The 27,188-nt window shown below is 41.0% G+C and overlaps 1 protein-coding gene across 1 annotated transcript in view; it reads right to left on the bottom strand.

Moving 5' to 3' along the window:
• Positions 1-27,188, bottom strand: part of cttnbp2 (cortactin binding protein 2) — an 82,302-nt gene that overhangs the window by 48,563 nt on the left and 6,551 nt on the right. The gene's annotated exons all lie outside the window — the stretch shown is intronic.

The raw sequence follows: 27,188 nt of genomic DNA, 5'->3' as shown, positions 1-27,188 counted from the left end.
TTTCTCGGTATATTTTTGTGAAAACAAACAATTTATGACAAAAGACGGATATATATATATATATATATAAAACATGTTTTCTTTTAATAATCATAAAAAAACAAAACAATGGTGCTGCAACTCAGCAGTTCTTTAGCAGTTCTCTTTGCTATTCAATATGGAACATTAATATAATCTTCATCCTAAACAGAATTCGGGCTTCTTAGCCATTGTATGGTTGAATAAAACTTTTTTCTTTTCTTTTTAAATCAAACAGAAATTATTTGAGCTTCTTATTCATTCTTTTATAGGATGGTTGAATTTTTTTATATTTTTTGTCAAACAACCATTACCCACACCATGACACCATCTAATGCCACAAATGGCCCTCTTAGCTAGTCGTTCTTTAGCCAGTTGGTGAGGCAAACTAAATTGTTCACATTCTCTGACAGTAAAGATGACCGCTTCTTTTGCCCAAAGTGCCCTGCGAGTGAAGCTGGTTTGGCGCATTGCACTTGAATGCCCCTCACAAACCAGCGCATGCTTCGCGTTGCAGTGGTACTTTAGGCTGGTATTACTACTGTGAAACGATAACGTCTTCCCAAAGAGTGTACTTATCACCTTGGTTTTATTGAATGTTCGGTCTTTGTTTTTTATGAACACGATCTTCCCGTCCAGAAGGTTCTCTGGTTCATCAGTTCGTCAGAGCAGCTGCCGTATGACTGCATTAGAGCGGCGACTAGTGCAGAGTGGGCGGAATTGTGGGTATATTAGAAGGTCCTTGTGCGCATGCGTTAAAAAAAAATAACGAATTAATCCTGTAATTTACTCATTACGCGTTAACGCGTAACTTTTCACAGCTCTAATTATTTCATCTTAAATTTATCGATTTTTGCTATCTTTTTCTCATTGCAGATGATTTGAGTAAACCGCAATGACAGATTCAAACTTCTTATAATATATTCTATACAAAAATCATCCAGTATCCACCAGATATGGTTTCCCTTTAAACTGTGCATTAGCATCAGATATTATTTTCTAACTCATGACCACTATTCATTTAAAAGAAACTCTCTGAACTGATGCATTTCTGGTGTCTCAAGTAAGAGGGGATTCATCTGTAAAACTTGTATTAAATTGTCAATTTTTCACTTACATAGAGTGAACTGCAGGCGACTGAGAGCTCCTACTGGTTTACCTACTGGTTCAGATGGGGATAATGTCAATGTGTTTCCAAGAGAAGAAACAGTAACTCTATAGTATTTACAAGTGCAGCCGTGGTGGAGGGCTTGGAGCAAGATCTCAGTCAGTATTATTAGCATCAACCTTTACAGGCATGCTGCAGTCAGTGGGTGAGAGGGTTCAGGGACCACAGCCAGAGAGAACACAGAGAAATAGTGACGGCTCACCGCAAAAGAAGAAGGTAGGAGAGGGATTGGACAGGTGGGAGGTGGAGAAATGACAATCACTGCAGGGAAGGACGGTATAACAACAAGTCAGAGGGAACCGAAGTGCGACAGAGTGAGCAGCTAAACAGGAAATAAAAACAACTGGGGCAAAGAAAGAGCCCTCGGCAGTAAGAAGCGGAAGGTGCTCCAAACTTTACATGGCGGAGAAAAGGCCACCATGTAATGTATTCAATTCAAGTGTCTCATTCGAGTTTCATTGACTATGTGAACAGCACATCGGTGGGCGGCAGCCAATCACGCCACAAAATTCACCATCGAGCCAAACAGAGGAGCTGTCCATGTCTATTAAAACAACCACACGAGCAAAAGCAGTGAATGGAAGGAGAGGGACGAGCCTGAGAGTGCTGTCGAGATGCTTGGCTTAGCTTCCAAAAGGCAGAGGGTTAGGGGTTAGAGATGTAAAATGTGGGAACATGAAGAGCAGACAATGACGACGACCCCTGCTGCTGCAGCAGAAGCAACCCCCCCATCACAAAATACTGAGAAGTACTCATAAACTGTATATAAAGATGGATAGCATGTCTTTAATATCCTAGACACGAACACTGGCATCTTGCGCATTTGAAATTAGAGTCTGCACAGATCGCTGAATGGAGCCGCACTAATGATACACTTACTCGACCAATCGTGAGTCAGTCTCAGCTGTTTCAACCCATTTTATAGCATCAAATTAAAACCAACTTACTAAAACTGTCATGACAAATATATTTTTCTCAGATATTTTTTCTGTCATTTCTTATCACACCGATATTAAACTATGCAGTTGGACAAATATCGGTGTGATAAGAAATGACAGAAAAAATATTTGAGAAAAATATATTTGTCATGACAGTTTTAGTTTGGTCGATGACCCATTAGCTAACATGAGGAGGGGGGATTTTGTTCAGTTCTGCAGCCAGTGCCCGTGTTGCAATACAGACCCTTTGGCTTCCGGTTGGTTTTATACAGATAAATCAAAGATGAAAAGAAGGGAAGCTTTCTTCTCATGTTGCATTCTGCAGAAAGCATGAACACTGATATAACTGACGTCACACGCACTCAGTCCAAACAAAGACTAGATGATTAAACGCTGACATCATTTCATCTTCTCTCGGCCAGTGGCTCATCTCATCACTGCTTTGTGTTTTTAATTCACTAAACGTAAAGAACCTCATCTGAGCCTAGTACAAACATCCTGACCTGAAGCCTGACATTCTGGTGTGTGTATGCAGAGGTATCTCTAAAGACTTTCAGTCATCCAGGTCATGTGATATAAAACTGCAGGGCAACTTACTAATGCAAAGCAAGTCCAGTTACCTTTGACGCACATTCAAATATGTTAACAGATGAACTACCTGACCGAAACGGATTTAAATTCAAGACATCTCACTTAAAGATTGGTACTGACATGATTGGGTAAAAAATAACATCTAACAGTAGATTAACATATGCAGCTTGTTAATGCAGCTATTAAATATTTTATAAACAACACGTTTGAGTTTGAATTGAAAGGATCTTTTATAGATTGAAAACAATGAAAACTATAATAGCACTCAGTAGAGCACATACCACAGCCAAGGCCCAACAGTCTCTTTTAATGCAACCAAGCCGCACCAATTGTATCTATATAGAATTATCTAAAAAAAAATGTATCATAATAATACCCAGTATTGCAACAACAAAACAAATGAATAAAGACACAAATACACAAGAATGAAGACTTATGTTCTGCTTTGTTGCTAGTTACAACTTTTATTTCTGTCACATGTATTAAAAGTGAATGAATTTAATTTCTATTGACAATACTAAGGCTTATGGTAAGTGATGGCAATTGTACACAATACCTTTTATAACATTTGAATACATCTAATAGGACATATTGATATATTGTTCATATATTTCTTCAGTACTAAATTCAGCTTTGTGCAGTGAGCAGCAGTCCAGCAGAATATGATGCAAACATATGGAGCGAGCAGAGAGCCTGAAGGAGTACAGTACAAATCCCAGCTGCTAAAGCTGCAGTGCTTTATCGTGCAAGTAGTCCTAAGTGGAGCCGGTTTCCAGCCGCAGGGCCCCTAATCAACACTTCCTGTCAGCTGCTGTGCTGCCGGTCACGCCTGTGCCGAGGCTCGCCGGGAGGACGGTCGCATCAATATATTGACCTCTCCCTCCGCGGGTTCTTGTTTCAGCCACACTGGGTCGGGGCAGTGTGGCTTGGTTATCAACTGCGTCCTGTCCAGGCCACTGTTTTACCTTTCGACTGAAGAAGCTCTAAGATCTGGTATTTTGTTGAGGTTTTGTGATCAACACCCGGTGTGACAACAGGGCTTAGTACCTGGCTTCAGGACAGCTGGGATTCAAACATTTGTTCAAATGCAATTATTCTGTGTATGTTGATTCTGTGCAAATATTGTGCAAATATTGAGAAATAGTGATAACACTATCACTTAAAAATGGAAATAAACAGCATCCCAGAAGCTACAATTGGGTCAATAAAAAGGTTTCTGGGACATTTTTTGGAGTTGAAAAATCCCATGTGTTTAGTGTACATTGCAGTAAACAGATTACCCTCTACTTTGCCTGGAGGAGTTGCTTTACGTACTAACAACCAGAAACCTGTGCCATTACCGCCAAAATAAGACAAAATGAATTTACCAAAATGACACCTCAGAGCATCGACAGATCAGCAGCCCCTCAGTGATAACCGACCTGATTTATGTTCCACTCCTGAGGTGCCTCCTCATTTTCTTTAATCTCCATTTAGTTTTCTAGGTCAGAGTTATAACAAGCTGCAGATTGCATAGAGCGAGGAACGAGTTAGGAAATGGTACTGGCGGAAAATACGAGAAAACCTTGTTGGATCCATTTCTGGTCTCTGAAGATATGGAAGCCCCCAAAACATTGGAGGGCTCGGAGTGTGTGTGCATGTGCATGTGTGCGTGTGTCTCAGCTGGTGGTGTATATTCCCTTGGGAAGCACTGACCCTTGGGAAGATGGCAGGAATCCTGAGACCCATCTGTCATTCTCACACACAAATACACACACACCAATTAACTCATCTCTGCTTCAATGCTACACATCGATTATCCCAAATTATCAGTCAATGAGCTGTGATGAGGCAGTGACATTTAAACCCAATAGAACAGAGCGCAAAACACACTCTGGACACTTTGTGGACGAGGTGTCAACTACAGCTCATGAGTAATAAAGAAATGAAAAGGACCTGGATGTGACTGCCGGTTTGCTCTGGATAAGTCACTCTAAAAAGGAGGATGTGGAGCACCAAACTGCTGACTATGCTGGTAAACACGCCAAATCAGCAGGTCGATCCACAGTAACTAACTTCCATTTGTGTTCAGAACACCGGCACACACACTTTTCAACCTATCCTTACTTTCTCAGTTTGAAAAACTCCGGCCTGGAATAAGCAGCAAATGCTCTTAGACAGACCACTCAGAAACACACTATAACATTACTGTATGCCCACTCATATCTCCATCAGCATCCAGAGCACTGACGGTTGGTGGTTACTCCGACACTGAATCAGATAGTTCTGCCAGTAGTGAGTGAGTGAGAGGGAGCACATGACACTCGATGACCTGCAATCATGAGGGATTTCATTTTGCTGGAGGAATCAATATGTGGAAAAGGATTTGATTTGAAAAAGAGAAACAGATAACAGAGGGTGAGCTGTGGATAGAGGAGGTGGAGGACGTAAAGCATAAATTAGACTGAGTTAAAAAAGGAAAAACAGACTTTCGGAGGGTGAACAGAGGAGGAAAAGCCTTGGGACTGACAGTTTGATTGGGGGGGGGGAGATGAAAGGGAAAAGATGAGTAACAGCGTGTTACTCATCTTGAGTAGATGGGTCGTAGCTATGTGTTCCCACATAGCTACGACCCATCTCATAAAACGTGTGGACATTTCTGTCACTGAGCCTGAACAGCGTTAGCCTTTTTATCACCTAAAATTTGTGCAGTGGGAAGATGACGAATTCTTACCTCCCCAGGACACAACAGTCAGGAGGTTACACACAAATCCTGACTGAAATAACTAACTGAGAAAAACTCACTACACTGAGTAGAGCAGTGAGACAATAGACCAGTGAGTGAGTGAGTTAATTACAGTGTATTTACATGGCTGCTATAAATAAAGCTCACGTTCACATGACACATGTCAAAAACCAAGACATAATGAAGTTGTGTGTCGCTGCACAATAATTATGAAGTTTTGAGGTTCACCATAAACCACAGTGAGTGCCTGCAGCTCGAACTGTTTGAATCGTGACTAAAAACCCTGGAGCTGAGTCTCCGTCATTGTCCTGGAATTCAAATCAAAACTTCCTTCACCGCCTTCACAATAAAAGCCACAACCATGTCTTTGCGTCAAGGCTCTTATGATGAAAACAGGATGTGGAACTGCTGGATGCTCTTGAATTTAACAAGTCTGCCATTCGAATATGATTCACTGTTTGTGTTTTTCCTCTCACAAAACAGTTTTTTTCCTCTGACCAAACTCTGATTGTTAAGTATTGAGTGAGTACCTTCCGCTGTGAATGAAAAGTGCTATTGATGAGTGAATGTAGTATCCTCCTTCTCCCTCGCACAGATTTATGCAAGTGACCTATGTCTGAAAATGTGTGTGTTCCAAAACACACTTCATGTACATGCAATAGATAAAGTATATGTGGTTCAATAGAAATCCCAGACAGCGCTCACAACTTCATCCAATGTCTTCTTCTAAAAAAAACACACAAATCAGTTTACTGCAATAATGATACCCGGTGGTGGTATTTTATAAACTGAGACCACAGTCAAATAAACAAATCAGTGGATGCTTGTGGCATCATGTCTGCAAACTATTTTATTTGACCGGCCACTGGGACTGATTCCAAAATACATCAATCACTTTGTCCCTCTGTGATTGGCTGAGCGGTAGGGGGAGGAAGGGGGGTGTTGTTGTGATGCTTAGGAGCGTCAGTGCCTTCAGCAAAGGCAGAGTGGTGACATTACAGTGACATCGGCGAGGAACCAGGCCAGTCTTACATAACCAACCCAGCAGAGGAGACTACACCAGCGGCAGGATGGAGACGACAAGCTCAGTGCTGTGGTTCAGCCTTTGAAAAATGTCACCAACACCTGCAACTTCCAACCATTAAGATGTTTTAAGGAATTATTACTTCTTGTCATATCCAGTCAGGTAAAGCGAGATTTCCTAAAAAGGAAAATCTGAAATTTTACCTAAATCGGAATTGACAGCCTCAGAATGAAAGATTTTAGACCTGAAATGATTTGTCCGTTAATCAGTTGTCAGAAAATTAATTACCAACTATTTTAGTAATCAATTGATCCTTGAAGTCATTTTTAAAGAGGAAACACCATTCACATCTGATGGCTTCTAACACTATATAAACTAAACCATTAATTGATTCATCAAGAAAATAATCAGCAGATTAATAGCATGAAAGTAATTGTTGTTGCAGTACTAAACACCTTGTTTCCTCATTTTATAAGAGCTATATTGTGTTTACACTTTTTTTGTAAGGCTATACAATCAGATAAATTGGCCTTTAGATTTCTTTTTCATCGTCTTTTTTTAATTTTAAGGGACATTTCCCCCCAGAATTCAACCTGACATGTCTGGGACCTCCACTAGAGTCTAAAAGGACTTTGATATCTGTGGATTTGAACAGATCCCCCAAGAGGTCAGTGACGTCCAACAAGTTATCAGGTCAAGATTTGACCCCCAAAAACTAAGACAGAAAGATTCCTTCTTAAAAGAAGCATTAGCATTTATTTAGTGAAGACAGAAGCACCCTCACACACAAGCACTCATACACCTCCACTGTTAATGTGTTACTATGCAGAGTAGAGGCTGTGGGGGGCCTAAAGGGGAGATATTTTTACCCAGAATGCCATTCAGCAGCATCTTTCTTCACTCATTTTTAATGAGCTTGGCTGACAGCGTCGGGGAAATTTTGATGAAGCCCAAGATACTGTATGCCCACACACAGATACACAGGAAGACACTCCAAAACACAAGCACACGCAAGGGACAGAGAACCCACACGCAGACACACACACTATAAACCCATATTCCCACAGCTTGCGGTTGAGTTATCTGCAGTGTGAAAAACTTGCTTAAGATCAAACGATAAGTAATCCTCATGTGAATGAGCACAGAGACCCACTTTGTGTGGTCATGTGATGTTTCATCACTGCACACCAAGTCTCCTCTGTCCGTCACGGACGACGACGTACTAACCAATAAAAACCACAACTGCTCGTTCCCAGGACTTCCTCACCCTCCTACCTTAAATCTCTCCCACACTAACAATGGCCTCCCCAACAAGTCTGATTTTAGGGTGGATATCAGCCAATCACCCGCCGACAGACACAGAGGTTACTCCTTCGCCGCAGCTTCTGAAGCAATCAAATCTGATGTTCTCAGGACTTCTTTAGCATTGGTTGGTCATGGTCTTTAAATGGCTCCAGCCTAAGGAGACTCTAATTTGTCTTTGTTCCAGGAGAGCTGAAGTTTCCCATGATGCTGTTAAAGGGGTTTTTCCAGCCTGAAGTGAGGGAAGAGGAAAAACACAGAATATCTGGTGTTTTGTGTGTATCAAGTGCAAAGTTCATGATAAACACACACCGTTTTACATCTGAACTTAGAAGGTCGGAATTAAAACCCAAATGTTTTGTGTGCTTCTTGGTTACATTGGTTCCTGAGCTTGTTTTGTTTGTAATTGGACAGCAACTCTGAAACTAGCAGTTACAGCTTTTATAAGAGAATAAACTAACCTGCGCACTAGAGGCTGATATTGTTTTCAATTTATCTTATTTAAACCTTATTGGTGTATATATGCTTGATAAAATTAAAATACCTGCAGTGAAGATTACATTTAGATGGCTATAACTAAAAGCTGCAAAGAAGTCACAATGCATTTAAAGCCTAGAATACTCCTTATGCATATCTGTTGTTCCAACTCTATCGCAACCCACACAAGCAGAAAACCACAAAGTTACACTTGCACACATTAGAGCTGATGAGGTGCAAGTCATACGCACATACGAACGCATGACTTGCAGCTGTGTTGAGGGGCTCTGTTGCCCAGTAGACTCAGCTCCTTGCAGCCTATTTTTATCCTTAATGCCACAGTAAACCAACACAGGCCTGCTGCTTGATTAAACCTCCTAGTCCCTGTGGGCAGAAGCACAAAAAGCCCCCCAACATCTAATAGGGCAGCAAGTGTGTTTATTTCTTACCCTCTGTGTGTGTGTGTGTGTGTGTGTACATGTGCAAGTGTGTGTGCGCGTGTTTGTGGCAGTCATGTGCATCCATATCTATTGTTCGGAATAAATGTGTGTCAGCACTTTATACCCGACTGCTTTAACCTCGTACTGGGGAAAAAAAACAATCTGTATACTCATACACGGGTACAGTCATCGGACAAAACCAAGGGGTTAGTTTGTTGATGAATACAAATCTTAAGTGCTAATCAATAAATAACTTGATGCACCTGCACCGACACACAAACGTGCATATAACACTCATGCACTAAGCCTGAGTGTGTGTATTACCGCCAGCTGGGCAGCAGAGGTGAAATGAAAAAGGCTGAGGTACAAGCCAAAATAATACAATTCAACTGCTCCTCTGATATCACATCAGTTAAAAAACAGGGCTCAGCAACCCTGACCACACAGACACACACACACACACACAGCCCAATCATACATAAAAACAAATATAGGCTGAAAAAAACACTGTGATGCTCCAGCCAGAAAACAACATCTAATTAGGCAGTAAATACTACATTTAGAAATGACAAAAACAACCCAGGACGTCTGAATAGGGGGTTACCTGCTTCAGGGGCTGGTAATGAGGAAAACAATGTCTCAACCACCAAACCAATCTCTTTTTATGGAATACTTCAGTTTCACATTTAAGCACCAAGGTTAAATTCCAAGGCAGAAGTGAGACGACAGAGCAGCAACTCGCAACTTTTTTTGGAGCTCAACCAATCAAAAAAGCAAGAAGACGTTATCGAAGACTCATCGTCAGCTGAACAGCATCCGATCATTGTTTAGTGCAGGTGTAGAATATGGAGTGATCCTGTAATTCTGCTAAAGTGATTACAAGTTAATCACATCAAATCCATGCCCTGTAAACAGAACGCTGTGCGGTGTCTCTGTTGCTTTCTAATGAAAACGTCTTCAACGACAGATGGACGGATATATTCACTAATCACTATATCCATCCTTATTATGTACCCGTAGGGTAAATAAACAAATTAAACGGGTGAAACTAAATGCGCAAATGTCGCAAGGAAAATAGGAAGAGTGGTAGAAAACAAAGATAAGGGGTGAAGAAAGCATAATGTTAAGACGCATGAAGAAAACAACCATATGTAGGAGGATAAAAAGAAGAGAGGACTTAGGTTCACTGTGGGAAAAGCTTAAGACAAGAGGGGAGTGTGAAAGAGTTGGAAATGAGAGGAGAATCTGAGCTGGCCCTCGCAGCCATGATAGGTCTGTAGTGACGTGTCTAGGCTCCGGCTGAACTTCTCCTCAACAGCCCCGAGCGTAAACCAACTCCCAGACCCTGCCTGCCTGCTCTGTGGCCCTGACAGATTATCTACCAGCCTCCCTATTTACAGCCATTTAATTTATCCATAGTGGCATGCAAGCAAGGGGAAGAAGGGAATTCATTCATACGTTTCTAGCTCTCAATTGTTTAGGTATTAGACTGAATCAGTCAGATTGACGGATCATTAGGGGGCCTGTTCAACACAGCTGCTGAATTACATGTCAGAGGAAAGAGCAGCAGCATAACGTGGGCTGAAGACGCAGATAATGACTGAAAACCAAGCGACACTTAGGCGCTGCCCACTCAAGTTAAATTAAGCAGGTTGTGAGCGTGGGCACTCACGTCACATATTAAGCATCACTTTGTTTTTTCCTTAAATGTTTGCAGTTCAGAAGCTGTTTCTCATTCGTAAATCAGCTGTGATTTGTTGCAGCCCACCATGACGTCACCCACTGGTTTGTGAGCTGCCGTTTTTAAGCCTCTAGTTTGTTCTTTTGTCCAGTGTCATCTTGTTTTTGTGAAACCGGAAGTAACCATATTTGTCGGACTCGAGGCAGATGGCCCTATTATAGCTGTCAATCACACTATATCCTGCCCCCATGTATATTATACATCATCTATTTGACTTTAAATTGGATTATGTTAAAATCGGGCTATACTGAAGAAGACCTCAAACTAATGATTCCCACAACTCCATGAGAAAATGTTTACTGTCATTTAAAAATCATTTCTCTCACTTCTATAGGAGCTGAATGCATGAATTCACCCTCAGCTGGTCTAACAAGAGAATACAGGTTTCAGGCACTTTCACATTGGCTTCACTTTCTACGCCCGGAGGGCCTGTCCATTTTTAGATACAGACTCCTGTGTGTTTGTAAATCAGGTCATTGTGTTACCACTAACTATGGGGAACTTAAGAAGCAAGTATCAAGGTTTTCGGTTTGTCATCTCCTGATCATCATGTGGCCTTAAAAAAATGGCTGTGAATTTAAAACCCAGATTTTTCCTTCCTATCTCTGTATGTCCCTATAGCTAAAATAAATATAGTCCATCACTTCTCCACGTGTTCATTAGATGACTATTTCCTTCCAGCCACTCACACAAATGTCACACACACAGGGAATATTCAACCAATAATATTGATTGGCCTGAAGTCACCTATAAAGAGCACTGAGCTGGAAAGGAGAGACTTAAGACTTTCATGCTACAGGATCACTTTTTAAAATGTAAAAACCTCCCTGCTGTTACAGCTACTGGTGTACCTTGACAATCATTTAAACCGGAACAATGACATTTTATCTAATTAACAACTGTCTGAGATCACTAAAGAGATGGCCATAGCAAAAAATGCTTTAACTAATAGGTTACAGACAAGCATCAGAATGACAGTGATGCTCCCTGTCATCCTGAAATGAACAGGTTAGATAAAGGGCAGAGAAGGAGCAGAGGAGACAGGTAGAAAGGCTTCTTTATTCTCAGACAAGAAGTTTTTGGAGTCAGTAGACAGGAAACAGTATTAGACATACTGTGTGAATACATGTTGTATGAATACGCTTTGTGTCACCACACAGTCATTAACATCCCAAAACTCATGCATAACATACATTACTTAATCCTAAATCCAACCTTAACCATATAACCAAGGCAATCTTAGCTCAAAAAATGCCAAGAACAGGCCAAACTGCAATCCCTTTGCAAAATGTTCTTACTTCGCAGATTCAAAGTAAATCTGGTCCTCACAAAGACAGAAACTTAAAGAAACTAACATGCAGGAGATGAACCTTGGTGACTGAACATTTGGTAGAAACAGCCCTCAATTATTTTCTAATGCCTCCTCCCTCCACAAAACCTCTAATGTACATACCATGGCTCCCCATAAACAGGCCGTGCTGTAATGAGGTGGTGCCGCTATTAAAAACAACATCTCACAGAGTCGAATTAAAACTGCCCGGGATGGGGAGAATAAAATCAACCCCATCGACGAAGACATGTGGTAAAAACGGAGCAGTAAAGAGGCGTCGGCTCGATCATAAACTGGTTTTAAAGTCTTCTCCAGCTTTCAGCCCGATGGAAACTCAGAAAGCTGTTTTTATTAAAATCAGGGATTGTGCCGCGTCCGACATGGAAATTGTTTTTAAATGTTCATGTAAATGTTCTGATTTAACACCTTAAAAAGCAGGGCTGCAAGGAAAAAGGAAGGCTGGACTGATACATCGACTGTTTTTCAGTAAAGTGTAAAAGAAATTCCCCTGAAATTTTCCCAAAGCAGAAGGTGATGTTGGTAAACTGTTGGTCCTTTGATTAATTTAATTTACAATTATATAAAATAATGAATCTCTTAATTTTCTTTAAAATTCAGCCCGAACTTGGTGCTTTTATACTTTAAATCCCACAGATTTAAAATGTATCTTTCCTAACACGTCTTTTGACGAATTGTTACTTGATGCCAGCTGCTCTACACCAATAGTGGTTTTAATTATACCCATCTGACAAACCCATAATTTTATTCAACCAAAATGAAGTAAATATCCTGAGGTAACTTGTGATTTACCATAATGTGCATTTTTCACCCATTCTTCTGCCAATGAGTGTTTTAAAAGTGCATTTACCCATTTTATCCCAATCTGGAATCTAACTTTTTTAATCTATTTAGTAAAGCCCCAGAAGTACAACTAGGTTCATTTCCAGTTTGACCAACAACGATGTGTTTATGTAGAGATTGGCATCAGAATTTATGCTAATTGGACCTCTTCTCCATCCAGGCCCCACAGTCAGGACCTAGCCATCTCTGGCTCTCTGGCCCGACCCACCATCTCATGTGTGAAACTGAGGATTGGTAGCACAAGGTCAGAGCAGCAGGTAGACCCTTTAATCTGTGTCTGTCGTGCAGAGAAGAGCTGGCACTTTTTGAAGCAGTTACAGACCACGAGATTGCAGAATTTCATTCCAGCAAACCACCACGCTGTCTGATTCTGCTGATTAACACGCCTTCATCCATGGAGGAGGAATTAATTAGAGAAATAGGCTGAATGGAATAAAATCCTGCATACCGTCGGGCCAACACAGCACAAGTATACGAACATCAGCAGTGAATAACTGATATTCAGACCAAGCTTTAACCTACTTGTGATTTCAGCATTTCCTGTTTATCTTAGGCCACAAGAATTAAATGATGTCTCTGATTGTGATTTTTTCATCTCCTTCGTCCTTTATTATTTTAAGAGTAATCATCGTCATCAGTTCAACATTCAAAAAAATTCCAGCTTGTTAAATTTGAGGCAGAGGCACAGTATGTTATCACTATACTGACAACAAACTAGCTATAATATCAAAATGGATGACATATATAAATAGCCATTTGTGATCATGTTGTCAGTGACTTTGCTTTTTGTAAAAAGTAAGAGCTTTGACAGCTGCATGAGCATAGGTTCTGCAACAATTCACAGATACTTTTTGAGGAACATAACTCAGGAGAACAAAGCGTTCATAAGTCACTTGATATAAGTGACTGTGTGGGTATGTTGATCCACAGGTTGGGTCTGGGGACATAAAGTCAAAAAGTCAGGGTGGGTTAGGATTTAACCTTGAGATAATTGGAGGAAACTGATTGGGCCCATTATGGAGCTTTGCAAGTGTGGGCTGACCCGGGTTAGCAAACAATGGGCCAGGCTGACTTGATGCTTTGCAGTTTTCTCTCTTCTTTCAGTTTTGGACCGTAGGTAGGACAAAACAAGCAACTTTATTAAAAATGATGTTGACCCTTTTTTGACATGCTGCTGGAGCAATGCATTAACAGTCACCTATTATTATATACCTCTTGTATTTTACTGCATTTACATGATGTGGAAATTTGATTAACTATTAAGGTTGAACTGCAGCTGTACCGCAGGGTCTGTTATGCAAAATCCAGAAGTGAAAAGTGTCAATTTACACTAGCTTCTGTGTCAAAACTCATCTTAACTGAATAACCTTTCAGCAACTGACTTTGATAGATGAATTGGTGATGAAATGCATTAAAGGCACCATATTAAAGTGTTTGATTCTCACTAGAGAAGCACACTCACAATATCTGCACTGACACTAAAGTACTCAAATTGAAACTGAGAAAATAAACCCTCCTCTGTTTAGTCCGAACAGGTGTGACATGATGTCCCTGGTCAGATACAAAAGGCTCGGCAATGCGAAGCCACAGGAACAGGGTAAATTCCCCCCCACACAGAAACCTTGTTTTCTGCTGATACAACCGAAAACTGCTGTCAAGGGCAAGAACAGAGCCGCCATAGTGCTCAGGAACTCGACGTCTAGACAAAGCAGTGGCTGTGTTGAGGCCGAACTCACAACCCCCTTGACAGCACTCTCTTCACCCACATCAGTCACGACCTCCAGCCCCCCCCCACTCAGGGCAGAGCTCAGCTTGACCAGGACAGCACAGAGATCACACTGAGCAACAGCGGCGGTGGAGGGGAAGGCAGGGCGTTCGTTAGGGGGCCGTTGCCTTGGAGAGGAACAGCGAATATGAGAGAAAATATTCACATGGAGGGCACTGTAGTAGCTGCTGAATGCTTGTAAATTTAATTGCTTGGGCTACGATGCATTACTGCCAAGCCAACAGGGAGACAGTAAGTCGTGCTGGAGAGACACGCGATCGATTGAGGGCTGGAAAAGAGAAAAGGGAGGAAGAGGCCCTTAATCCCATTCTGACTCAACTAAAACCCCTCACAATGTCAGTGAATATAAAGTAAACTGTAATTTAGAAACATTTACAAGTTTGTTAATCTTTGAGTGCTCCTACTTTATTTTCCTCAAGTCGACAGTGGTTATCACAGCCAATAGCATACATTATATGTAAAGGCATGTTAGGAGCGCTGTAGCAAGTGATATGATAGTGCAAGAATTTTGGATTACTCTAACCAATCTGTAGAACTAAGGGTTACCCAGAGGTACATTTTGCATATTAACAATGACAATTAGGTTTTAAATCCTAGATCAAACTATTTCAAAAATTAAGCCCACATGATTTCCCTACAGAAAAGTAAAGCGATCAACAAAGACATAACTTTTAATTATGAAAAGGAAAAGACTAATGATATTTTAATGCATTGCTATTTACTTAACAGGCAGTATTGTAGTGAGGGTGAGCGCTGCTGCTTCACAGCAAGAAGGTTCTAATTTGGTCAGGATCTTTATGTGCAGGTTTTCCCAGGCTTCTCCAGCTACCTCCCACAGTCCAGAGACATGAGGATTAGGTTAGGTTAATTGGAGACTCTAAATTTACTGTAAAATGAGTTTTTTCTCTGTATGTTAGACCCGTGATACGCTAAGTGACCTTTCCATGGTGTATCCCGCCTCTCTCCATATATACTATTTCTCTTATTTTATTGTATAGTGTGTAATAACTTGAGCATTGTTAGAAGAGAGCCTGAGACTCAAGCATTTCACTGCCAACGACTGCTTAATGTTATTGTTGTGCATTTGACAAATAAAAAAAATCTTGAAATCTTGAATCTAGATGACGGATGGATGGTATTGACAAAAATAAAGCACATCCCAAACTTCAACTTTTTTTTACTGAAACAAACTGAAGATAAGCCTTCCTTATGCGAGTCAGAGATCCGATGGAAAATTTGGCCAAATGCACAGATTTGCAGAGCTACCAGCAATTTATTCTTAGATTAAGATTAGTGCACAAAACATTCTGGTTGTAGTTTCTCACTTCATCTCAGCACTTGTTGACCTTCACGGTTAAAATAACATTGTTTTTTTTAACATCAGTGCATCGCATCAGTTGTCACAAATTTAAATCCTGTGAGGAACTTGCCAACAGATCAAAATATAAGTGGTCTCTGGAAGCCAGCCTTGATACCGCACAAAGATCTTCAGCGATTGAAGATGCTCTGCTCTGTAAATGCTGTATAATTTGTGTACAGTGTGTTTTTACAGTCACTACAACTCCAACAGTGTGATGCGTCTTCTCTGTAGCGGATTACGTCGCGTGAACTTCAGGGGTCACATTCTTGCGGTTAATCTTTCAATCATGTTGTATAAACAGTTTAAGCTTAAACACTGAATCAGAGCCCCAAGAATTTGGGTCAAGTGGCAGTTGGAAACATCCTGTCTCAGAGAAGTAAACTACAGCTGTGTTATTTCAGTGCCTCTGGTACATGTTCAACACAACATTAAAGTAAATAGAAGGGTTGGGTATTGTTCGGTACCAGTGCCGAAACAGTGTTAGAACCGAAAGCACAAAACAACAGTCAATGAAAAGGGCAGCTGTTTTTTCTAAGGTAAATTAGACGTTTACATATTGCTACAGTTAGGCAAATTTTTACTAGGACCTTAAACAGTGTTAAAGGACTCCGATCAACGCCAAAATATTGATGTTGATAATGACAATCAGTACACCTCGAATTTTCACAATAAACTTTAATCAAAATAGAACCTATACTCTAGGGATCATGACCGTCTAAATGATTTCTTCGATATCCATCCAAAAGACATTGTCAGGCTCAAAGAAAACAACCAGGCCGACTCAGCGACCAAACAACAACCTTAACATCCTGTGTTTGCTTGGCATCCACCCACAATCCCACGCCATCGACGTCTTGGCCTGAAAAGCCGTGGATTTTAGTTTTGACTGACTCGCACGTTTCTTTGACATTTGGATCAGGGTGTCTCTTCCGCTCACAGCCTCTCACTCACCCACAACCTTCATTTCACACACTCTGCCGCCATCTTTCTCTCACCATCTCATGCAGTAGCTCCAGGAATCTGATTCATTGGCAAACTGCTCGGTGACACACGCTCAGTAGCATCACACTCTATGCAGCAGGTGGGTGGTTCATTTTTTTGCTCAAGGGCACATCAGCAGGGATGAGCCAGAACATTTTCACCGGTGCAGTAACAGCTTCAGGCTGAATGACCCAGAATACCTTTTCCTCCTTCTTTTCTTCTAAATTTTTTGAGTCTGCCAATAGCACTTTAAAATTACTACTTTACAGCACTTCTGAGCACAATGAAGTGAAAGATCAGGCCTTTATTCAGGGATGGAAAGAAAAAATGAAAGGCCATTACTGAAAGGACTAAAAACTAAAAAGAAAAGTCATCTGTTGGCAAAGGACTTTCTTCAGAGAATCATTTTTAAATTAGTTGTGAAATGGAAAATTGGTAGTCTCCATGTCACAAAAGTGGAGCTGCGGCTGTTATTGTATCCATGAACCTGGATCAGCATGTAGCAAAACTCTATATTCACAGAAAGCTCTATCTTCTAAACTTGATATCTGAACTTTTTAAATGCAGAGCAGAAGCAGACAAGGTCTCAATGTATCATCATTATAGTCTAGTTCTTCACATTCAACTGGGAAAAGGTGCTTAAATAATTTCTAAGTAAGTCTTATAAGTTTTTTTGGTTTATAGTTTAGTGTTTGCTAATAAATAAAATATTTTTGCTGCATTTAAACCTCTTTTAGAATTGGACTAGTAACACCACTACTGATCTGTAGTTACATAATACATGTGATAATGTAGAAATCGATTTTGTCCTTACTACCAGGCTCCTCTCTGATGCCACTGGCTAGATCATAATGATGATGATCATCACCATCAACAGCAGCAGAAAAACAGGTTAACTGTCTGAACATAGAACCACAAATATTTTTTCATCTAAGAGAATAGAACAGAAACAAAATCTCAAACGACTGGTTACCTCCATCAGGGAAGAACACAAATAACATTTTGATGTGGGTTTGGATCAAAGGATGGATCCAGGAATTATTTATCACTTTTTCAACTTGCCTATTAGGGCTTTTTTTTTTTTTTTTTACAGAATCTAATTCATGGATGTCAATGGAAATCTAGCAAATTTTGTAAAGTAAAAAAATGGACCAAATTAATTTAAATGTGGTTTTATAACGAGACTGCTGGGTCTCGTTATAAATTATTACCATAATTTCAACTTGATCATAATTAAACGATGTTTACCCTGGCCGCCGCTGCAAAATGAACGTAGCAGAAACCTGACAGTTGGTGAATGCACACATCGGGGAAATATTAAAGGTCCAGTGTATACAATTTAGTGACATCTAGTGGTGAGGTTTCATGTTGCAGCTGAATACCCCTCCCCTCCCCTCACCCTCCCCTTCCAAACATGAAGGAGAACCTGTGGTAGCCTTTAAGGCCGGCGCATGCTTCTGCAACTGCGTCTGCGGTTTTTCAGGCAGCTGTGTCGAAGGACTTGTTGTCATTCATGCTTCTCCAAGCGCTGCGTGTGTTGCAAAGCAATTCCCCGCCAGAGCACTAGGTGGAGTAACGTTTTTTTGTTGAAGACGGCCTTAGAGACGCCTTCTTTGTATGTGGCATTCGTCGTCGACTGTTTATTTACATAGCAACGGCAGCTTCTCATAGCATTTTTCTGGAGGACAAATCCGCCAGTCAGATACAGGTTATACAAGTGGTCATACTTTCAGATCTCTTCCGCCAAACGCTCTTCTATTTGGTCCATATTCGTTCTTCTAAATCTGCCGGTATTATGGGGCATGAAACCGGAAATGTGACTCCCTAAAGGATGTAGTTAGGAGACACAGCCTTGCGGGCTGGGTGAGGCTTGCAGAGCTGTGCCGTTTAGTTAGAAAAATTATACACATGAAAAAGTTTTCATGTGTTTTATTTATGTGGTTATTTGCAGTGGTGATGAACTGGACTGTATTATGCTGAGAGGTGTCACATTAAAATATAAAGCAGACTTGTGCAACACCAGCATTATTTGTCTGATAGTGTTCATGACACAGCACCCATCAAACTGCAGCCATGTCATCACATCAACTGACCATGAAACCCTGAGAGAAACGGAGGCAGACAAGTGGAACCGAGAGATTGTGTAATGATCTGCTATATGGAATACACACATAAATGACACGTATGACTCCGTCGAGCTAAAACTCATGCAGTCTAATACAACAGTCCTGCATTAAACCCTAATGAAGGTTACTGCACTGGCAGAGTTGTGGGTTTAAATTCATGTGTAAATCAATAGGCAAAGCAACTGCGTTCATGTCCTGGCATAATTTCTGGATGTATAACTATACATCAAACCCTGTTTTTCTTTGAAATCTTCAGTTATGTTTTGAATATCTATAGAGAGCAAAGGTTTGGGCCAGATGACAAAATAATAACTTTCTATGACTTGTGATGTTTGCTTTTTTGTGTTAGGGTGTGTTGACTGAAGCCTACATTAAATGGTAAATGGTTTTGTATTTATATAGCGCTTTTCTAGTCTTGATGGCCAGTCAAAGCGCTTTACAGTACAGTTTTACTTCCACACATTCACACATTCATACAGTGCATCTATTAGCAGCACTTTTGTTGCTCTACGAGGGCCATATCAGGGTTCAGCATCTTGCCCAAGGACACTTCGGCATACAGATAGGAAAGATATATATCTGGGCTGTAACTTACAGCAGTGATGATGTGTAACTGAATAGAAGGCTGACAAACAGCTAATTTACAGCTTTAAATGTAAAAATGTAGCCTGTATTATAAGCCTGGCAGAGCTATTGAAGCTAAAGCAGAGAAGGAAGCATTTCACCCAAATTGATGATGACTTGACAGTTCTAGAAAACTACTTGCCTACATTAGGTACTTTTCCTCTTAAGTTACTTCTAAACCCTAACGAGCATTACAGATCAGCAGAGACGCTAAAGCTGCAGGATTTTACCTCTCTCTTACATACGGAGCCACAGTTCAATGCGCTGCAACTTAAAATATACCACAAAATAAACAAAGCACAATGCAATGAAGGAATGTACTACTAATACACACAATATAACCAAAAACACACTGCAAATACAAACACAACCGCTTTACACTACAGTTTCACATTCACCCAATCACACACACATTCATACAGTGCATCTATCCCAGCACTTTGCTATTCTATGGGGGCCATTCAGGGTTCAGCATCTTGCCCAAGGACACTTCAGCATGCAGATTGTTCAGACTGGGGATCGAACCGCCGACCTTCAGGTTGGAGGAAGACCACTCTACCCCTCAGCCACAGCCGCCCCATCTTCTGTGTTGTCACATTAATGAAGACACTCTCTTAATTTGCTTGTTATGTGTATAAAATGTGTTCTGAAGTTGCAGTGTGTTAGGCTCTTATGGTGACTGTCTGACACTTTCAAATCTGAGCAGAAAGGAAATCAATTAGTTTTTTATTACCAAGCAAAACTGTCGTTTATGGTTCTATCTTCTAATCTAAACTAACTTGATTTGCTGTGTTTCAGTTTTATATATGGCCTGTCTAAATTTTGACATTACAATCTATCGGACCCTTAAATTCCTTCCATGTTTTCGTTTAATTTGTTGTGAAACACAACACATACATAACAGGCGGGTGTCCGACTTGACAAGAACATCCAAGTCCCTGTGTAGAGCGCAGAGCTGTTCACAGCCAGGGTTGGGGGTTTGACTCCCCATGTATAAGATGGATGCACTTGCAGCACTGTGATGAACATTAGATAAAAGCCATGCAGAATGGACAGAGAAAGTGACAGAGACAGAGACAGAGACAGACAGAGACAGAGAGAGAGAGAGAAAGAGATGGAAAAAGAAAGCGAGGGGAGGCTGGAGATGAATATATAGGCCTATGTAAAAAAAAGGGGGGGGGGGTTACAGTAAAGCAAAGCATGGATTAAGAGAGAGAGCGAGAGATTGAGAGGGATGGCTGCTATGACCTACTTCCTGAGCACTTCACCAATCGCCTCATTTCACAGGGAAGAGTGTGTATGTGTCCTGAGCACACAGCAGGGAGATGTAAATACACAAATACTAAGTACACGTACAGGAGACATATACACATACATTCAATTAGTGGTCCGTGAAGCATATAAAGAATATAAAGGCCAGTCCCACATGAAGTGCAGCTTTAATGACATGAAGTGCTTTTAAAAGGGAAAATGCTATTCAGGGCACTCTTAAACAGGGCGAAGGGAAAAGGTAAATAATGTAAAAGCCTCCATTCAGTCATTCAGACATTAAGGCTTTTCAAAAGGTGACCATCGACCACAGTGAGTCTTTAGTTGGATGAAGATGGAGAACAAAAACTGACAGCCGGAACAAACAAACAATTATATTATAAATGTTTTTATAATGAAGGTTATAAAATATCCGCCAGAAAAATCTATGTCTTCCGTTTCATTCAGATGCAGACATGTCAATCCACCAAACATTCAAATATGATGGGTTTCCTCTTAATTTGGGCTTTGGTGGAAATGCAGAACACATCAGGCTAACCATTTCCTTGAGAAAACTGCACGCCCACCTCCCAACTAGGTGGATTTGCAGTATGAAACAAGCTATTTGCATTTGAGTTAATTTGGCTTTTTTTTAACACTTAATAGAGTAATCCAAGAATATAAGTGATAAATTGATCAATCATTTAAATAGGTCCTACTATCATTACACATGCACACACACTCAGACATGCCATTTCAACTCTGAGACGGTCAACCCCCCTGGGATTGAACCAGTCTCCTGGATTGACAGACAGCACTTCAAAAACCAACAAGCACAGAAGTACAAAAAAAGGACTGTCAGAAGAAATGAACTCTCCAGAGACATCCGGGTGAAACCATCTTCCCAGAAATGGGGTGAGGGGGTTGGTGAGGATGGACGCTCTGAGTCTTCGTTCCTAAGTGGCATGTCAGTGGGTGGCAGTGAAACATGAGCTTTTGAAGGAGGTTCCAGGTTGGGGGGGGGGGGCTCTGGTTGCTAGGCAGCTAACCGATCAGAACAGGATGCTGATTGGCTTGTGTGTGTGTGCGTGTGTGTGTGTGTGTGTGTGTGTGAGTGTGTTTGCATGCTTTCTTTTGAACAAGAAAAGAGGCAAAAGAGGAATAAAGTCACGAGAGTAAAGGTTTACTTGGTGATAGTGATGCTTCTGACTGACGATGATGCCCGCATATTCTACCAGTGCAGAGATAGAAAATAACTTCTCTCTGTTGAAAGGCTTTTTCACCTCAATTCCAACCTCCAAAAAAGATGGGTCAGATTGAGAGGATGATATTATTGCTCAGTATTTTGCTCAATTTGAATAAAATGGAAATATTCATGGATTTCAAAGGGTCATACATTTGTGCAACACATAATTGAATTCCATAGGTAGAATTTGTAAAGCATCCCTCTCTGTGAGGAAAAAAGATATAAAACCGAAATTGCAGCTCTGGGAGAGTAATGCAATTTTTTATATATTTCGGATTAAATGTGCAGCCCACAGAGATGCAGCAAGAGGGAAAAATAAATACTAAGATTTATATTGAAGGAGAGAGATTGTCAGAAAGTAATGATGAGTAACGAGCTGCCACAGAGTCTGTCGAAAGAGATAAGAGCAGAGATTGAAACAGAAAGCAGTAAGAGACACTGATCGACATCAAGAGAGAGTACAGGATGTCCAAAATGTTACGATTTTCAGGAAAAAAGAGACACACAGATACAGCAGAAGACAGAAATTGCTGAGTGTATGTGTGTAGAGGGGAGATATGGAAAAGCCCAGCAACAGGGCATGCCTGAAATAGCTAGATGGTTGGAGATAACATGACGCTAGAGAAAGCCTGATGGCTTGGGGCATGTGTTGCGTTGTGCAATGCATGTATGAGCCCAGTGGTGACAGGAGCTTCATGAACTCTCTTAGTCATATGGCAGATCACATGACTATAGAGGGGATTGTCCGCATAAGGCCGTACGCAAGTGTGCAGAAACACTGACTGCCCATCTGGACTCTTAAGATCTGCGAACTACTGTAACTTACAACCTCAATGTAACTTTGATAAAGGGACTTGAAAAACAAGGGTTGGATACACAAGTCTGTCACTCATCATTAAAGAAGTAAGTAAAGCTTCTGGCTCATGAGAGAGACTGCTTCTTTAAAACTAAAATATTTATATCTGTAGAACACCAATCTAAGACCTGTCCTAGCTGGCTGGACACGAAGCTGCATTTTTCTTTTTCTTCCAATAATCATGATGGTTTTTGCCAATACAAAAAAAAAAATCTAACCGTCATTTTCACAAAAGTACAGACTTCAAATCTGACACCTCCCCCGTTGCTGTATCTGTCTCCCACTGAGACTCACAGAACATAACTGCCCACCAGTTAGAAGCCATTTCACACTGTCCAACTGTCCATGTCTTAGTAATGTGTGTTATTAGTCAACAAAACAGGAACATCAGACCTGGAGATGTTAACGATCAGTTCTGTATACATACATTGTAATTTAAATTCCTGTAATGCTTCAACTGCATTAGGTAATCTCTTTTAATGATATCATTGAATCCATAACCCCCAACCCCAGTAGGAATAAACAAACTCTGCAGCTCTGTGTAGATATAAGTCCCTTTTAGCTTCTATTACCTTTTTATGTTGGCTATGTTGCTGCACAGACACTATAACTGTACATTAGCTGTATGCCAATTGCCTGGCATGCAAATAGCATAGGGCTTAAGAAGTACTAGCTGGTGAAGAAAGCTCTATATGCTCTAAATGTTTGCCGAATTGGTGGCAAACAATCAGAGTAAATAAAAGTGTGAAATTGTAAGACCGCCCTGTTCACCATCAGATATTTCAGAAGCCATGTTGTCCAACCATGTCAGAATACAATGTGTTTATGATTAATCAAGACAGTCACACAGAGGACAGTCACACTCAAAGGATGATTCAGTGTCTGTGCAAAATGGAGAAAATATTTTCAGACAGCTCTCCAGAATGAGTTTGGCAATTGGTTGTTCATATGAAAAGGGTTTGAACACTGATTGAGAGGACTTCAGTTATTGGGTGCTCTCCCACCTCCACAGAGCTGACCATTTAGGAAGTGAAGTCCTGGTGTAAGATAATAATTATCCCAAGCAACATCGGACAAGCCTGAGTATAAAGTTGGCTTTACATTTGTCCAAACAGCAGAGTTTTGATTTCAAAGAGATTCTCTCGGTGCTATAGTATAGTTCATAGTAAGTGCATAGTTCTGTCACATGAACTATGCACTTTTAGGACTTCATACGATATTGAATGGTTGGGTTTTCTCACTGCCCACTGGCCTCTCCTGGTTCAAATCCTACCTCTCCGACCGCCCCTAGTTCATGAGCAGCAATAAATCCAACTCCAACACGCCCCAGTCTCCCAAGGTGTCCCCCAAGGTTCTGTATTTGGTCCCCTCTTTATCCTTTACATACACTCTGTAACATCATATGCTACAATGGCCTCCATTTCCACCGCTATACTGACGAAACACAACTCTACATCTCCACCAAATCAAGCACTCCCGCTACGCTCACAAACTGCCTCAAAGATATAAAGACCTGGATGCTAAATAACTCAAATTCAACAGCAACAAATCTGAACTCCTCATCAAAGGCCCAAATCAATCACCAACTCCTGCCATAATTTCTCCCTCTCCATCGACAGCTCAACCTTTCTCACATCTACACACATATCCGTAACCTTATTGTTATCTTGGACTCACCTCTTTTGTTTGAACATCACGTCAACCCAAACACAAAAAAGCCTTTTCCCACCTAAAAAACATTTCTCGAATACACCCCTCCACCTCCTCCTCAGCCGCTGAAACACACATCACCTCACAACTCGATTATTGCAATAGCATACTTAAGGGCACATCCGCCAAAATCATCAAAAAATACTACATTACGTCCAAAATTCAGCAGCCTGTCTGCTCACCCACTCCCACACCAGAGACCACATCATCCCTTTCCTTCAAAACCTTCTTTGGCTGCCCATTCAACAAAGAAAACAGTTTAAAATTCTCCTCATCAAATACAAAACCCTCAACAACCTCGCCCCCTCTTACCTCATGCACAGACACAATCCCACCAGCAACCTTAAATCTACCAACACAACCTCCTCACCCCTCTTACCCTGTCCATGCACCAAACCAGGGAGTCAGGGCCTTCTCCATCGCTGCCCCCTCACTCTAGCTCTCTCCCACAACACCTCAGACATTTTCCCCCACTCACCTCCCTAAAAAATTTACTCACAACATTAAATCCACTTTTAAGCTCTGATTTATTTATGTGTTATTGTTATTATTGTAAGATGACTGTTTTTAACTGCTATAATGTTGCCTTTGTTGTTATTGTTTTTATTGACACTATTTTTACCATGTGGAGTGTGTTTGAGTACTTTTTAAATGCGCTATACAAATAAAATGTAATATTAATTTGCTTGTACTTTCCTCACATAAAAAGACAAATTTTTCTATGGCACTTAAAGCTTCGGTAATATCTATGATTTTGTTTCAAAGGAGCCAACAGCAGGCACCTACTGGTTATTTTTCAGTCCCTCTGGTGGCTGACGACCAATAATTTAAGTTGAGAGACCTTGTGATCTACCATCTCCATTCTGTGTACAGCATTAAAACTGAACAGGCTTGAAGCATGGTGTCCGTGTGCAAGACGTAATCTCCGTTCAGGCTTTTAACTTTATCTACTTTGACTCAGGCTGCTACTCAGCCATCACTAAGAAAAGCTGATCACAGCTACCTCCTTTTAGAAGTGGATCATATCCCTGTGGCTTCGTGATACAAATACAAATTCCTGCTCTGGGAATTGGGTAAAGTTGCAATCTCCAAACGCCCTCTGGAAAGCTCTTGGTGCAGAAGAATGGGTGACTTGTCTAGCCATCGGCCACGGTAAACATGTGATATCGCTGTCATTTGGCTAATCCGCTTACGGCCTCCTTTCTTTGTCTCCAGGATGAAACCTGATACGGCAGCTCAGCCAGCTTTAGCCACACGCCAATTATTCTGCGGCACCAAAGCCTCTTAATAACACCCAAACGCCACAAACAATCGTTGTAGCTGTGCCAAGCCATAGAACTTTGGTTCAGAAGCTTTTTGTGTGGTTGTGTTTCCCACTGTAAAGGTGCTAATACGAATGGTTAGCTTTATTTTTATTTGATTGTCCAGTGAAACTGATTTTCCTAATGCCGGCCGCCAGATGATGCTTTTATACAGGCTGTTTGGGAGTAGCTGGGGAGAGACCTGGAAGACGAATGGATGGGGGAGTAGGTTTAATCCTCTCTGTCACAGTGTCCCGCTTTGTCAGACATGTTGTCGAGCCTCAATTTTTCACTCTCTCTTTCTGCATTTCACCCACCCTCAATGGCTTTCGCTCTGATTTCAACCCACGATCTGGGCCTCTCTGAATCTATCTTTCTCAGCTGTCTCTTTTTCATTTATCTACCACTTCTTCAGCGCCTGTCCCTCCTCCTGTCTGCTCCCTCTCTCGGATAGGGCTTATCTGTAACCGAACAAGCAGGCTCATTGTGTTTTTGCAAGATCCATGAGGTTACCAGAGGAGGCTTATTTCATTTAAACTTGGATAGGATATCCATCTACAGGGGATATGTGGTCTACAGGGACTCTTACAAACATGGGAGAAGTGTCAGTGAAGGTGAAACAGAAGAACAACCAATATCAGTGACACAAAGGAACAGGAAAGAAGGGATATTGGGTCAAAGTCTATTCTAAAGCTATGGACGGAGATTGCAGAAATGAAGCAAGGCCAATGGAATATAATTGAAAAAGGTGGGAAAAAATAGGCTGTAAACAATTGAAAATATTCAAATTACAGTCTGAAGTCAATGCTGTGATGCAGAGGGAAGCAGAAATTCACTAAATGTTCAATACCAGCATCAGTGAAGCCTGCAGTCACACAACAGACTCAATCAGAAAACTGAATAAACTTTGTGCAAGTTAAACAGCAAAAAAACATAACAAGAAAAGGAATTGCTTTGGAAGATGGCTGCACAACCCTCAGTTAGATCACCAAAAGATGTGCTTGGAGTGCAACTGAAGAAAACACTAAGGCTCTTCATGTCGTTTCAGAGAATCAAATACAAGGTGTTTGAATGGTAGCAATTGATAAGGACATCCCTTTTCTCAGTAGCCCAGTATAACACAGTGAATGAGTTGCACCGTGACAAGAACCTATTTGTCTGAGAGGACAACCTTTAAGTGGAGCATGGACAAGCCGAGCCGACCTAAATACACAACTGCATGAAAGGGACTTGCAGGGGTTTGTTCGGACATAACTCAGAATTCCTGCGCCTGTAAAGAACCAGCTACACTTGGCACTTCAACAGCAATTCAAAGTGTAAAATCTTATAGTTAGT

Source organism: Platichthys flesus, chromosome 6, assembly GCF_949316205.1.
Source record: "Platichthys flesus chromosome 6, fPlaFle2.1, whole genome shotgun sequence".
NCBI lineage: Eukaryota > Metazoa > Chordata > Actinopteri > Pleuronectiformes > Pleuronectidae > Platichthys > Platichthys flesus.
The sequence above is the reverse complement of the archived record's forward strand: the minus strand, read 5'-3'. Positions and strand labels throughout refer to the sequence as shown.